This window comes from Pipra filicauda, unplaced genomic scaffold (assembly GCF_003945595.2).
Source record: "Pipra filicauda isolate LSUMZ 115617 unplaced genomic scaffold, ASM394559v2 scaffold84_size4826128_pilon, whole genome shotgun sequence".
Lineage (NCBI taxonomy): Eukaryota > Metazoa > Chordata > Aves > Passeriformes > Pipridae > Pipra > Pipra filicauda.
This window is the reverse complement of record NW_024105031.1, coordinates 2,812,597-2,823,382: the sequence shown is the minus strand read 5'-3', so window position 1 is coordinate 2,823,382 and position 10,786 is coordinate 2,812,597.

Genomic DNA, 10,786 nt, shown 5'->3' with positions numbered 1-10,786 from the left:
TGTGGAGTCTGATTTACTAAATTATTTGTGAAGTCCTAGAGATATTGTCATAGAATGACCAGAAGAGCGTTACCCAGCTCCAACTTGATAATTAAAGGATCAGGTTGCAATTTTATCCGCATTTTGAAGGAAAAAGGACAGAGATTCATAAGGTGTTGCATTAAAAGACAGGAAAGTGTATAGTTGAAGCAGAGACAAGCTGGTAGCAGGGAAAATGCTGGGCTCTTAAAGCAAAACAAGCATGGATTTGTTGAGACAGGCTGCAAAAAAAATCCAACTCCATTTGTTGCACACCAGCAGCAGACTGCTGCTGTTTAGCAGACTGTCCAGACAATTAAAGGAAGATTTTCAGTCCACTTGACAGCTGGTTTTTAAAAGGAAGAGGGCAGGGGAATCCCTCCTTGTTACTCCTCTGTAAGGATGTAAGCTTGATACTCCTCTGTAAGGATGAGTAGCAGTTCCATCTTGCCACACCACTTCAAAGGAAAAGCAGGGATGGAGTGACCTACTGTCATAGGTTTACTTGTTCCACAAAAACAGGCAGGGAACTTTTCTTTCCTCTGCATTGCTGTAAAGGGGGGATGTCGAGCAGGGGAGGGTAGTTTTGCCTTGGATGATTGACCCACACAAAAGAAATAACCAGCAGATCCACATTCCAAGCTGATGGCCCTCTGAAAACTGTGGGGAGGGGTGATGAGTTTTGAGGGTTTTTTTCTCTCTCTCCTCGGAAATGGGAGTGTAATGGGTTTATTACCCTCTCTGAGAGGGAAACAGAACTAGGACAGATCACCTGGTGTATATTTTACCACTAAGATATTCCATATGATGTTATGTCAGCTCAGATATAAAAGACGGGAAGGAAGGAAGTAAAGGGTTTTCTTCTCTTCCAGGTAGCTGCGTGGTGGTGGATGGGCTGCTTCTTCAGGGGAGAAGAGTGTTCGTTGTGAGGAAGTAATCTTTGTTGTTAGTTCTTCTCTGTGTGTATAGTTTTATACGTTTTTTTTTTCTCTCTGTGTACATATAAAGCCGTTTTTCTTGGCAGTTACGGTTTTCGTAGTTTTTCCCTTCCTGTCCCCCATTCCTCCTCCCCTTTCCCTCCCGAGAGAGGTTGGGCGCAGGCCCAGTGAATACCTGGCATTCAGCCGAGGTAAACATTAACAGGGAGGCACTCCACTTTTGCCCTGATGGAGATAGGGTGTGTGTTGGAGGGGTCCGAGGTTCACTTTTTTTTCGGCCTGGTCATCTGGCTGCTTTCTGGCCCCAGGTTTGCCTCTGCTTTCCTGCGCCCTGTGCTGCCCCCAGCCCAGACCTGCTCAGTCTTCACCGGAGAGGCTTGACCCACCTGCAGAGGAACCTTTTGGGGAGGAGGTCACCCTTTCCCTCCTCCACTCCCGTGTTTGGCAGTGGCGTGTGCCCATCAACAAAGACGGGGAAATCCTGGCCACAGCCAGCCACAGACAGCATGAGTTTCCTGGGAAGAACCCCCTCTTCCCCCTTTTTCCTTTTCCCCTTCTCGATGGGGAGGAGATCTCCATTTTCAGCTTCTCTCGCATTTTGGGGCCCCACGCGGTGACCACCAGAGCCCAAGCTGCTGACCAACACCAAGCAACTGAAGGCTCTGCACCTCCAGTGATCCAACAGCACCACCTGCCAATCATGGTTAGAATTACTCCAAAAGGCAGAAGGTACTGAACTGTTTCCTTTTTGAAGGGGATTTTTGGGTACAGGATTATTGTTTGGTTGGTTTTGTGTTCTTTTGTTGTTCTGCCAATACACATGTATCGTTTAATAAAGGGCTGTTATTTTTTATTTCTCCTTACTTCCTCAGCTGGGGCCTCCAGTACGCTGGAGTCCCCATCATCAGGCATATCTCCACTGGGATGCAGGGACAACCTCAATACACAGTGTCAGGATTGTGGTCCAGATAAATGGTCCCTGGCCAGGCACAGGTGTAGCTGGGACACCTCAGGCAGGAAACGAGGGCAAGAGCTTCAGCTTAAAAGCAGCATCCTGTGAAGCAGGATAACCCTTGCTGACCTCTGTTCTCTTTCTCTCAAGGCCACCAGCAGCCTTTCTCAAATCTGGCCCTGAGCCTGTGAGGCTGAACACCCAGGAGCTCTTGGGTACTCTGCAGACCTTGTTTCATCTGTTTGATCAGGGACATTGGCCATCTGCCACTGCCCCTTATTTTCATTCCCTCCTCCTTTTTGTGGTCTGCGGAGGTCAATAAGCTATCACAATCCCAGGGGAGGCAGAAAACTGGAATCCTTTATTGGGTTCACAACTTCATATTTAAAGGGTTCATTGTGACTGTTGAAGATGATGAATGGGAAAGATTCAGAAAATGGCGTGAACTGTATGAAAGTCACTGAGGGAGCACCAAAGGACATCAGTGGCCTCGAGTTTTGCTACCTATATCCTCATTGGAAATAGACTTTATTATTACAGACTACAGACTTTGTTAATGCATGTTATATATTACCTTGTACCCCAGTTATAGTCATTTTCAACATTTTCAGACTTGTTTTTCCCCTCATGTTCTTGTCCCTTGCTCTGATTGGCCGCAGTTTGCCACAGTGCTCAAAGCCCTGTGATTGGCTAGTGCTGACATCATTTTCCCTCCTGCCTTCCCTCGTTGGTTCATTCCCTTGTCTGTCCCATGCTCCACTCATGTTCCAGTGCCTTCCACCCGAACCCTATAAAAGCCAGTGCAGTCCCTTAATAAAGGCAATAGCTCCAGACCTTCCACCTTGTCTGAACCCCTGTATGCTGTCATGTTCCTACTTCCACCCCGGGCCGTGGCAGTTCATGGTTTACATATTCAACAGGGGGCTTGCATATTCATTTTATTACAATTGAGGACTTTCCAGAGGTGAGGTAAGGGAAAAACCAGGTTTGACAGGTGCAGGGGGGGACAGGTAACACAAAAGGAGAGATAAAACACCATGGGTCTTCTGTATAGGTTGATCAAATCAGGGTATGGTCTCTGGCTTGGGCAGGGCATGTGATAACATCATGCAAGGAGTCTCTTCCGTCGTGCTGGAGGAGGCAGGAAGAATTCACAGTGATGAAGTTACTAAAAAGGGTTTTTCCCCAGCTTCTGTGACTCAGGGTTTTCTGTTTAGCAGTTTCTTTTCTCATATCTAAAATTTGGAATCCAACAGTGGTCTTCAGAACTGCCACATCTACTCTATGCTATCACTAAACTGGGTTCAAGGCAAGTAACACTTTCTTGGCTACAAGGTCAGCTTTTCCCTAGGCCTTTGCTTGATAGCTTGTGTGGGCAGGTGGTTCTTTGAGCTTCCAGTACTATACAAATAACAATGCTTTCTGCTGAAAATACAGCATGTATTTACAACGTAGACTGCTGATAAATCTTTGAGGAAATTCTGGCTACAAATTAGGCACATTCTGCTTTGCCACAGGCTACACTTTATTGGACATGAATTTAAGTAGTTTGCAGATGAGTACAGCTGAACTGTACGAATACTGGTTGACTAACAATCTTACAGTTTGGTGGGATTGTCAAAATAAGAAACAAACTATTAAAGACTTGTGAACTTAAACTCTGAATCATATTTAGGGTTGCCAAATTAGAGAACAGTACAAGTTTTTCAGTAGATACAATTTTCAGTACATACAATTCATTCAACCTTTGGATTCATAAACCCAATATGATCATATAATTGGAAACTGATGTCATAAGTGTTGGAGACTCACAGAAAGATGAAGAGACAGGGAGATGGAGCAAACAACCACTGTGATTATGCTCTTGGATTGTGCCATTTCCTTGTGAAAAATGACACTCTGCACGTCTCCTGTAGAAAATTATATTTGAAAAAGCAGTCCAACCACAAGAATTAGCCAATGTTACACGATTGCTTTTTCTTTTTACATCAGAAGGATGCAGATTGTGGAGGAAGACTGCTTTATTTAAATACCAGGAAGGTGGGAGACAAGGGCTTTGATTCAAGTATTTTGTATGAGAAAGTCTCAGGCAACCGGCACAGGATGGAGCAGCCTTAACAGCAAGACATAACTGTTCCTGAATGCAGCAGCAGTGGAATTATTGCCACCTGACAAAGCTGGTGTTGATGCTTAAAGGCAGCATCTGTAGGCTCAGGCAGCATTTCAAAGCAGCTCAAATACCATCAGCTAATACATCCACCAGCATGTGAAAGTCTGAATTATATTAATGTTGTTGGCTAGCATTTATGTGTTTGGGAAAGGAATTTATGAGTAACTGTCTCCCCAAGGGGTTTTCCCGTAAACCCTGGGGCTTTGCTATAAACCCCTTTGCTGTAAACCTCTTGGGAACACATTTTATTCAGAATTTCACATGGAGGACTAGAACTTAAACTACGAAAAAACAGATCTCTTTCATTTGCTCTTTCTTTAAAACATCATAACAGATCCTGTACAAAGACAAGTCTAGGCAAGATGGGATTTAGAGTCTTACACTCTCACGGTAATTTAAATACTTTTGAAAATCCTACTTATTGTGAAATTTATTTATTAAGGGGTATCAGAAAGCTTGATAAAATGAACAAGGCTTTAACTGCTTTGGGGAGTACCGCATTAACTTTCGTTTTGCACAGTAGCAGCAGGTATTTGTTGAGTCAGAGAGAACAACATTGCCGAGGTGACAGCCTCCACAGCAGGTGGAAGGTCACGTTCCCGTGTCCACCCTCTTCCACCATGGATATACATGAATCTTCAGAGAAGATCAACATCTGTCTACAGGCTGAGAATAGATACTTATTTCCAACTTCTTTTGGTAGTTTTTAAAACAGGCTTTCCTCCAGATAACTAGGCTACTACACTTACTAAGACATAGAATCATAGAATAGAATCATAGAATCGATTGGGTTGGAAAAGACCTCCGAGATCATCGAGTCCAACCCTTGGTCCAAATCCAGTCCATTTACTAGATCATGGCACTCAGTGCCACGTCCAATCTGCGTTTAAAAATCTCCAGGGATGGTGAATCCACCACCTCTCTGGGCAGCCCATTCCAATGCCTGATTACTCTCTCTGTAAAGAATTTTCTCCTGATATCCAACTTAAATTTCCCCTGGCGGAGCTTAAGCCCGTGCCCCCTTGTCCTATTGCTGAGTGCCTGAGAGAAGAGACCAACCCCCACCTGGCTAGAACTTCCCTTCAGGTAGTTATAGACGGTGATGAGGTCACCTCTGAGCCTCCTCTTCTCCAGGCTAAACAACCCCAGCTCCCTCAGCCTCTCCCCATAGGACTTATGCTCCAGTCCCTTCACCAGCCTTGTTGCTCTTCTCTGGACCCGCTCCAGCACCTCAATATCCTTTCTGAACTGAGGGGCCCAGAACTGAACACAATACTCAAGGTGTGGCCTCACCAACGCAGAGTACAGGGGAAGGATCACTTCCCTGCTCCTGCTGGCCACGTTATTTTTGATACAGGACAAGATCCCATTGGCCTTCTTGGCCACCTGGGCACACTGCTGGCTCATGTTGAGCTTCCTGTCAATTAGTACCCCCAGGTCCCTCTCTGTCTGGCTGCTTTCCAGCCACCCTGTGCCCAGCCTGTAGCGCTGCAGGGGGTTGTTGTGGCCAAAGTGCAGGACCCGGCACTTGGCTTTATTGAACTTCATCCCATTGGAATCAGCCCATCTCTCAAGTCTATCCAGATCCCTCTGCAGAGCCCTCCTGCCTTCCAGCAGGTCGACACTCCCTCCCAATTTGGTGTCATCAGCAAATTTGCTGATGATGGACTCAGTGTACACATTTTCACCAGTACTTTTTGTGAGTGTCATTGGAAATACTGGATTATTTGGAATTTCAGCGCTGCGCATGATGAGAGATTAGGTGTATAGGTGGTAGATGATGCAGTTCTTTATATCTATTAAAGATGACTTACCCCTCATGTATTTTGCACTATAAAAATACTAATGGGCACAGATAAAAACATGATTAGCAATTACAAATAACATTTTCAAGATCAAATAACCCCCTCATCTATTAAATCAATAAGCAGTCATTTGATTCATTTGTTTATGAGGATTAATTCTGTAAGCCAGCTTACTGTTCTGATCTGATCTGTAGAGAAAAAGGAAACTCGAATGCTATATTAAGATATGTTCCACTCTGAGCAATAAAGTTGAGTGCATCAGAAAATCAAGTTTGACCTGAGGTTGATCTATTAGGTTATACTGATTGCAAAAAATTACTATTTAATTTAGGAAGCAAATTCTACAGATTCTAATAATTCTTTAATTGAAATTTAAATGAATACAAAATATCTGAGAAGCAGGAAAATTAACCAAAAGTCTTCTTGGCATATGAGGGGAAACAGCCTTGTTCAGTAAAGATCTTTCCTTTAAATTATGGGATAACATTTGCAATTACTATAAGAGTTTTGGCCAGACATTTGTTTTTAAAAGGGCTATTTGTCCTTAAACTGAGACGTGAGAGCAGCTCTGTTTTTAGAAAATATCCTCTGAATGAATGAGGTGAGTTATTCCAGCAGACAGAGAGCAGATGCACTGCAGATGAAATCATTGCCCTGCAGAAAAACTAAGGAATGTTAAATGGTACATAACGCATTGTCCTGGGAGTTGTACAGTGTGAGTGGGCTCTTGCATTACTCGTAACTTCTCAGGATTTGTCCACTCTGGTTGTGGACATTGATGGTGTCCTGCTAGGAAGACTTAAATGCAAAAAGTTTCAGGTAAGTGAGCGTCTAACTTTGGATAAGCGTTTATATTACTGAAATCAAACATGTAAATATTAAAAAATTTTTTCCAAAATACATTTGCATTTTTTTTTTTTGGTTATAGTATTTAGAGGTGAAAATGTAATGCAAATTCTATATTCCTTTCAAGTGCTTAGTGAGTCCTTAGCTGTGAAGTACTGTATTCTAGGAGTGACCTCTGCCCAGTGAAAGCTGTTTCCTGTTGTCTTTCTGGCACTGTGATGGCTCTTCTATGTGCTGCCAAGGCTTTGTGTTCAGTCAAGATATGTGAGTATTGAAAATTGTCTTGGTATTTTTCTGTTCAAAAAATAACTGTAGGTAAGTCAATAATAGGTTGATTAGCTTTCTCTGGAGATGTACATTTTTAGTGTCTACTTATTGATTTCTTCTTCTAGCTACATCACAATAAAATAAAATGACAGAAACAATATACCTAATTTGGTGATTCTCACTTAGGCAGCAGGAATTAATTTTTCCTCTCCGTCATGTAAATCAGATGGTACAAGAAGGATGTTCAAATTTTAGAATTACCCCTTATGTCTGTCCTGAAGCCTTTCACTTTCATTTGTCTGTGTATTCATTTTATCACTGGGCAACATAGGGGGGAAAAATCAATCCACTTAGAATCTTTTTTTCATACAGTCCCGTTACTTCAGCTTTATCTTACTGATCATGCCTGCGCTTGGTTGTTGTGTACAGACTTTCTATGTTTCTCCCATTATATTGTCATCTCATTAAAAGTGAAAAAAACCCAAAAGTGAAACTCAGACAAGAAGAGGTTCCTTGCGTCCCCTCCAAGTCTTCAGTTAGTCCACCAAGTAACTTCTTTTCCTGCCACACCTGAAAGACATTTTGACTGCTATGTAGCTCATGCTTTGCTATGTACCACCCTAAGAAATAGCAAAGTAATCCAGAGATGAATTTTTCCTGCAGTCAGTCACTTACACTGACAGTCTCAGTTCCTGGCTGTAGGGACCACCTATGAGAAATTGTATTTTCCCCATCCTCACTTGGGAAGGTGCTTGTGGGCAAAGCAGCTGGCTGACTGGGCACTGGTTTCCTGGGAAGAGGGCATGTGAGGCCTGGGAGCCCTTGCTGGGCTTATCCTCCTTCCAGGTAGTGTCTTTCAGGTCTCTCCAACAGCAGTCAGACCTGTGGGGAGGCTTGCTGGGGAACACTATATGGGAAGTGTGGGAGAGGAAAACGGGAAGACTCTAACCCTTCTGAGCTGCACCTTTAGTGGCCTACCATCATATTTTCTGTTTTATGTTATTGTACTAGTTTATTCCTTTTCCCCTTTTCTTCCCAGCTTGATGGACTTTCCAGACGCTATTTTTCTACCAAAGTAATTTTTTTCCAATTTTACAACTGGTTTTGCTTATATGAAGTCTCTTCTGGTCTCATCCAGGTTCACTTCATAGCAAGGGCATCAGTGTGCTTCCTGAATGCATCTCAAATGCTTCCTGAACAAGTGGCAGCATCTTTTTTCTCAACCCTGCATCATTTCTTAACTTCACTTTTTCTCTCTTTACGATGTAAAATGCATTTGTGGCTTTTCCTTAGTTCCCAGAAATCCCAGAATTTCCTGTCCTTTTCTCCTGATTGATGCAGCTTTTAAACTGGTTTAAGACTTCTGGTCATTCCAAATTTATTCCAGCATAAGCAATATCAAAGTCAAACCTCGCTGCTCACTTGGCTCTATGATTATTATACTTCTGTTCATGATTTTCTCTTCTTCACCTTTTTTTTTTAAAATGTAATTTATAAGCAACAGTAGATTCAAGTTCTTTGAAGGAAAAAGCATTTCCTTATATGTATTTGTACAATTTCTAGCATAAAGCTAGGCTTAGGGTCTCTGTGTAGTGCCTACAGTATTATGTAATATGCTAGAAAAACAATAAAAATACAGTAAAAATAAAACATGACTGGTATTGAATACAACTTATACACTAGGGCAGAAAAGTTTTTTTTAATTTATGAACAAGGTTTTGGAGAGTCTTGTTTTGATCTCCGTTTGCTGACCTAGGTAAAGATATATATTCGGCTTTAAAACTGGGTCAGCAGACCTACATTTCTACCTGTCACACCTACCTCATCTCCTCCCTTTTGCAACTGAGCATTTCCGTGTCATATACCCTCTATCTCTGCTCAGCACCTATCTATCTCTCTATCCGTCTATCTCTCTATCCATCTATCTATCTACCTAAGCGTGGAAAACATTTTTCCTATTTTTCCCCCCTTCTCTTGGAGGATTTAATGTAAAAGTTTGGCAGAGTCTTGCCCAAATTACCTGAAGGCATACAAAACGAACAATTGAAAAGTAGAGAAATATAAATCGTAGTTTCAGTTATCTTGCTTATTTATACTGACTGAACTGAGTTGAGGGTAATTCTGCAGTAGATCAGGTTGGGAATTTGACAGTAGAAATTGTGACTGCTGTTACACTGCTAAGAGTTTTGCTTGATCTTTTGGGTTTGATTTGTCCCATGTAGAGTTTCAAAACTTTTCAAAAGTTATTGTTCTCTTCTACCTTCCTCAGTATGAATTTAGCTTAGTTCTTTTTTGTAGCACTAGTCATCCACATTGCTGTTTTATTGTTGTTGTTGTTGTTTGGGTTTTTTTGGTTTTGTTGTTTGGGTTTTTTTAAAGCAAATAAAAAAGTGGGTGTAGACTTTTTCACTAAATAAGTGAAATTGGTGTGTTTTTTTTTTCTCTCGGACAGTTTCTGCCTGTGCTAAATCAGATTTTCATCAAAATCAAACTATTAACCTACTGATATTTTTTCAGAGACTTTTCATTTCTAGGGACAAGGCATCATGTCACTCCTGGGATGTCAAACAAGCTCTGTCCTTCTATTTGAAAATAATTAAATCTTTTCTTCTTTTGTCTGTGCCTGTGGCTTACAGTGAGCATGGCAGTCTGTGCACAGATCCACTCTGTAAACAGCAACCTTCAAGGTAAGTTGTCCATATGCACTTTCATCATTTACTCTTCTTCCTATCTTTCAGGGCTTCTTTAGTCTCTTGGGGTTGTGCAAGTGAGCAAGCATAATGCATGCTGTATACCTGTGCCCAGTGTGGAAGGAGGGAGAATACGGGTACATCCATCCTGAAGCTATTGCTAACTGAGAAGTGTTTGATCTTGAATGTCTATGGCAGTGTACTTGAGGACAGCACGTCTGGAAGAATTTCAGCTATCTTTTTTCTCTTGAATTGCACCACACAAATTTTACTCCTGAAATTTTGCACCAGCCGTATATTTTGAAATGTCAAATTTCAGTTGTATTTTATCTTTTTTAGCAGACTCACAGATGCAGCACAGTGGAACAAGGGGATTTCAGAAACTCCAAACAACCACAAAACCATAATCTTCCCACTTATGCAGACATTTCTGAGGCATTTAGAACAATTATAGACAAACTTACTGCAAGTATTAACCAAGAGCCATTTAACCCTGGAATGTGCTTCATCTCCAGCTGCTGGAAGAACCAGTGGTATTCCCTCCCTTGTAGTTTCAGATTACCATATTCCTAAAAATAGAGCTATAAAAACCAAACTGTAACCAGAGAACCACCCAAGCTAGTAAAAACACTTTTTAATTGAAAGGGCACTTTGAAATCCCTGTCCTGAAAAGACTGAAATTATTTATGGGTATCTCGGAGGAGAGAGAAGGAGGAAATGTTTCCAAGAAGAGTGGACTGTTCTTCCAATAATAAAATATAATCAAAACTACTTTTTAGCATTTAGAATTTACAAGCTGGCAGCAGCCTGCTACATGCTGTATAGACAATAATGAAAATAATCAGTCACGCTCTTTGATGCTGTACAACCTCTTTGTGCTATAAAATAATGGCAGTAGCTGCCCCCTGACCAAGTAACTGGTGAGTAAGCAGGGAGGATTGCTTCTTTTGAAGTGTGTGTGTGTGTGTGTGTGTGTGCTGTAGAGACCATCTAGGAACATTCCTACTTCCCTCTCCTTGTGGTTGGTATATCAAAGCAAAGGAAAAGGGCTGAAGGACAGGAATTTTCTGACCAGGTTTATTTGAAGACCTCTCTGGTTT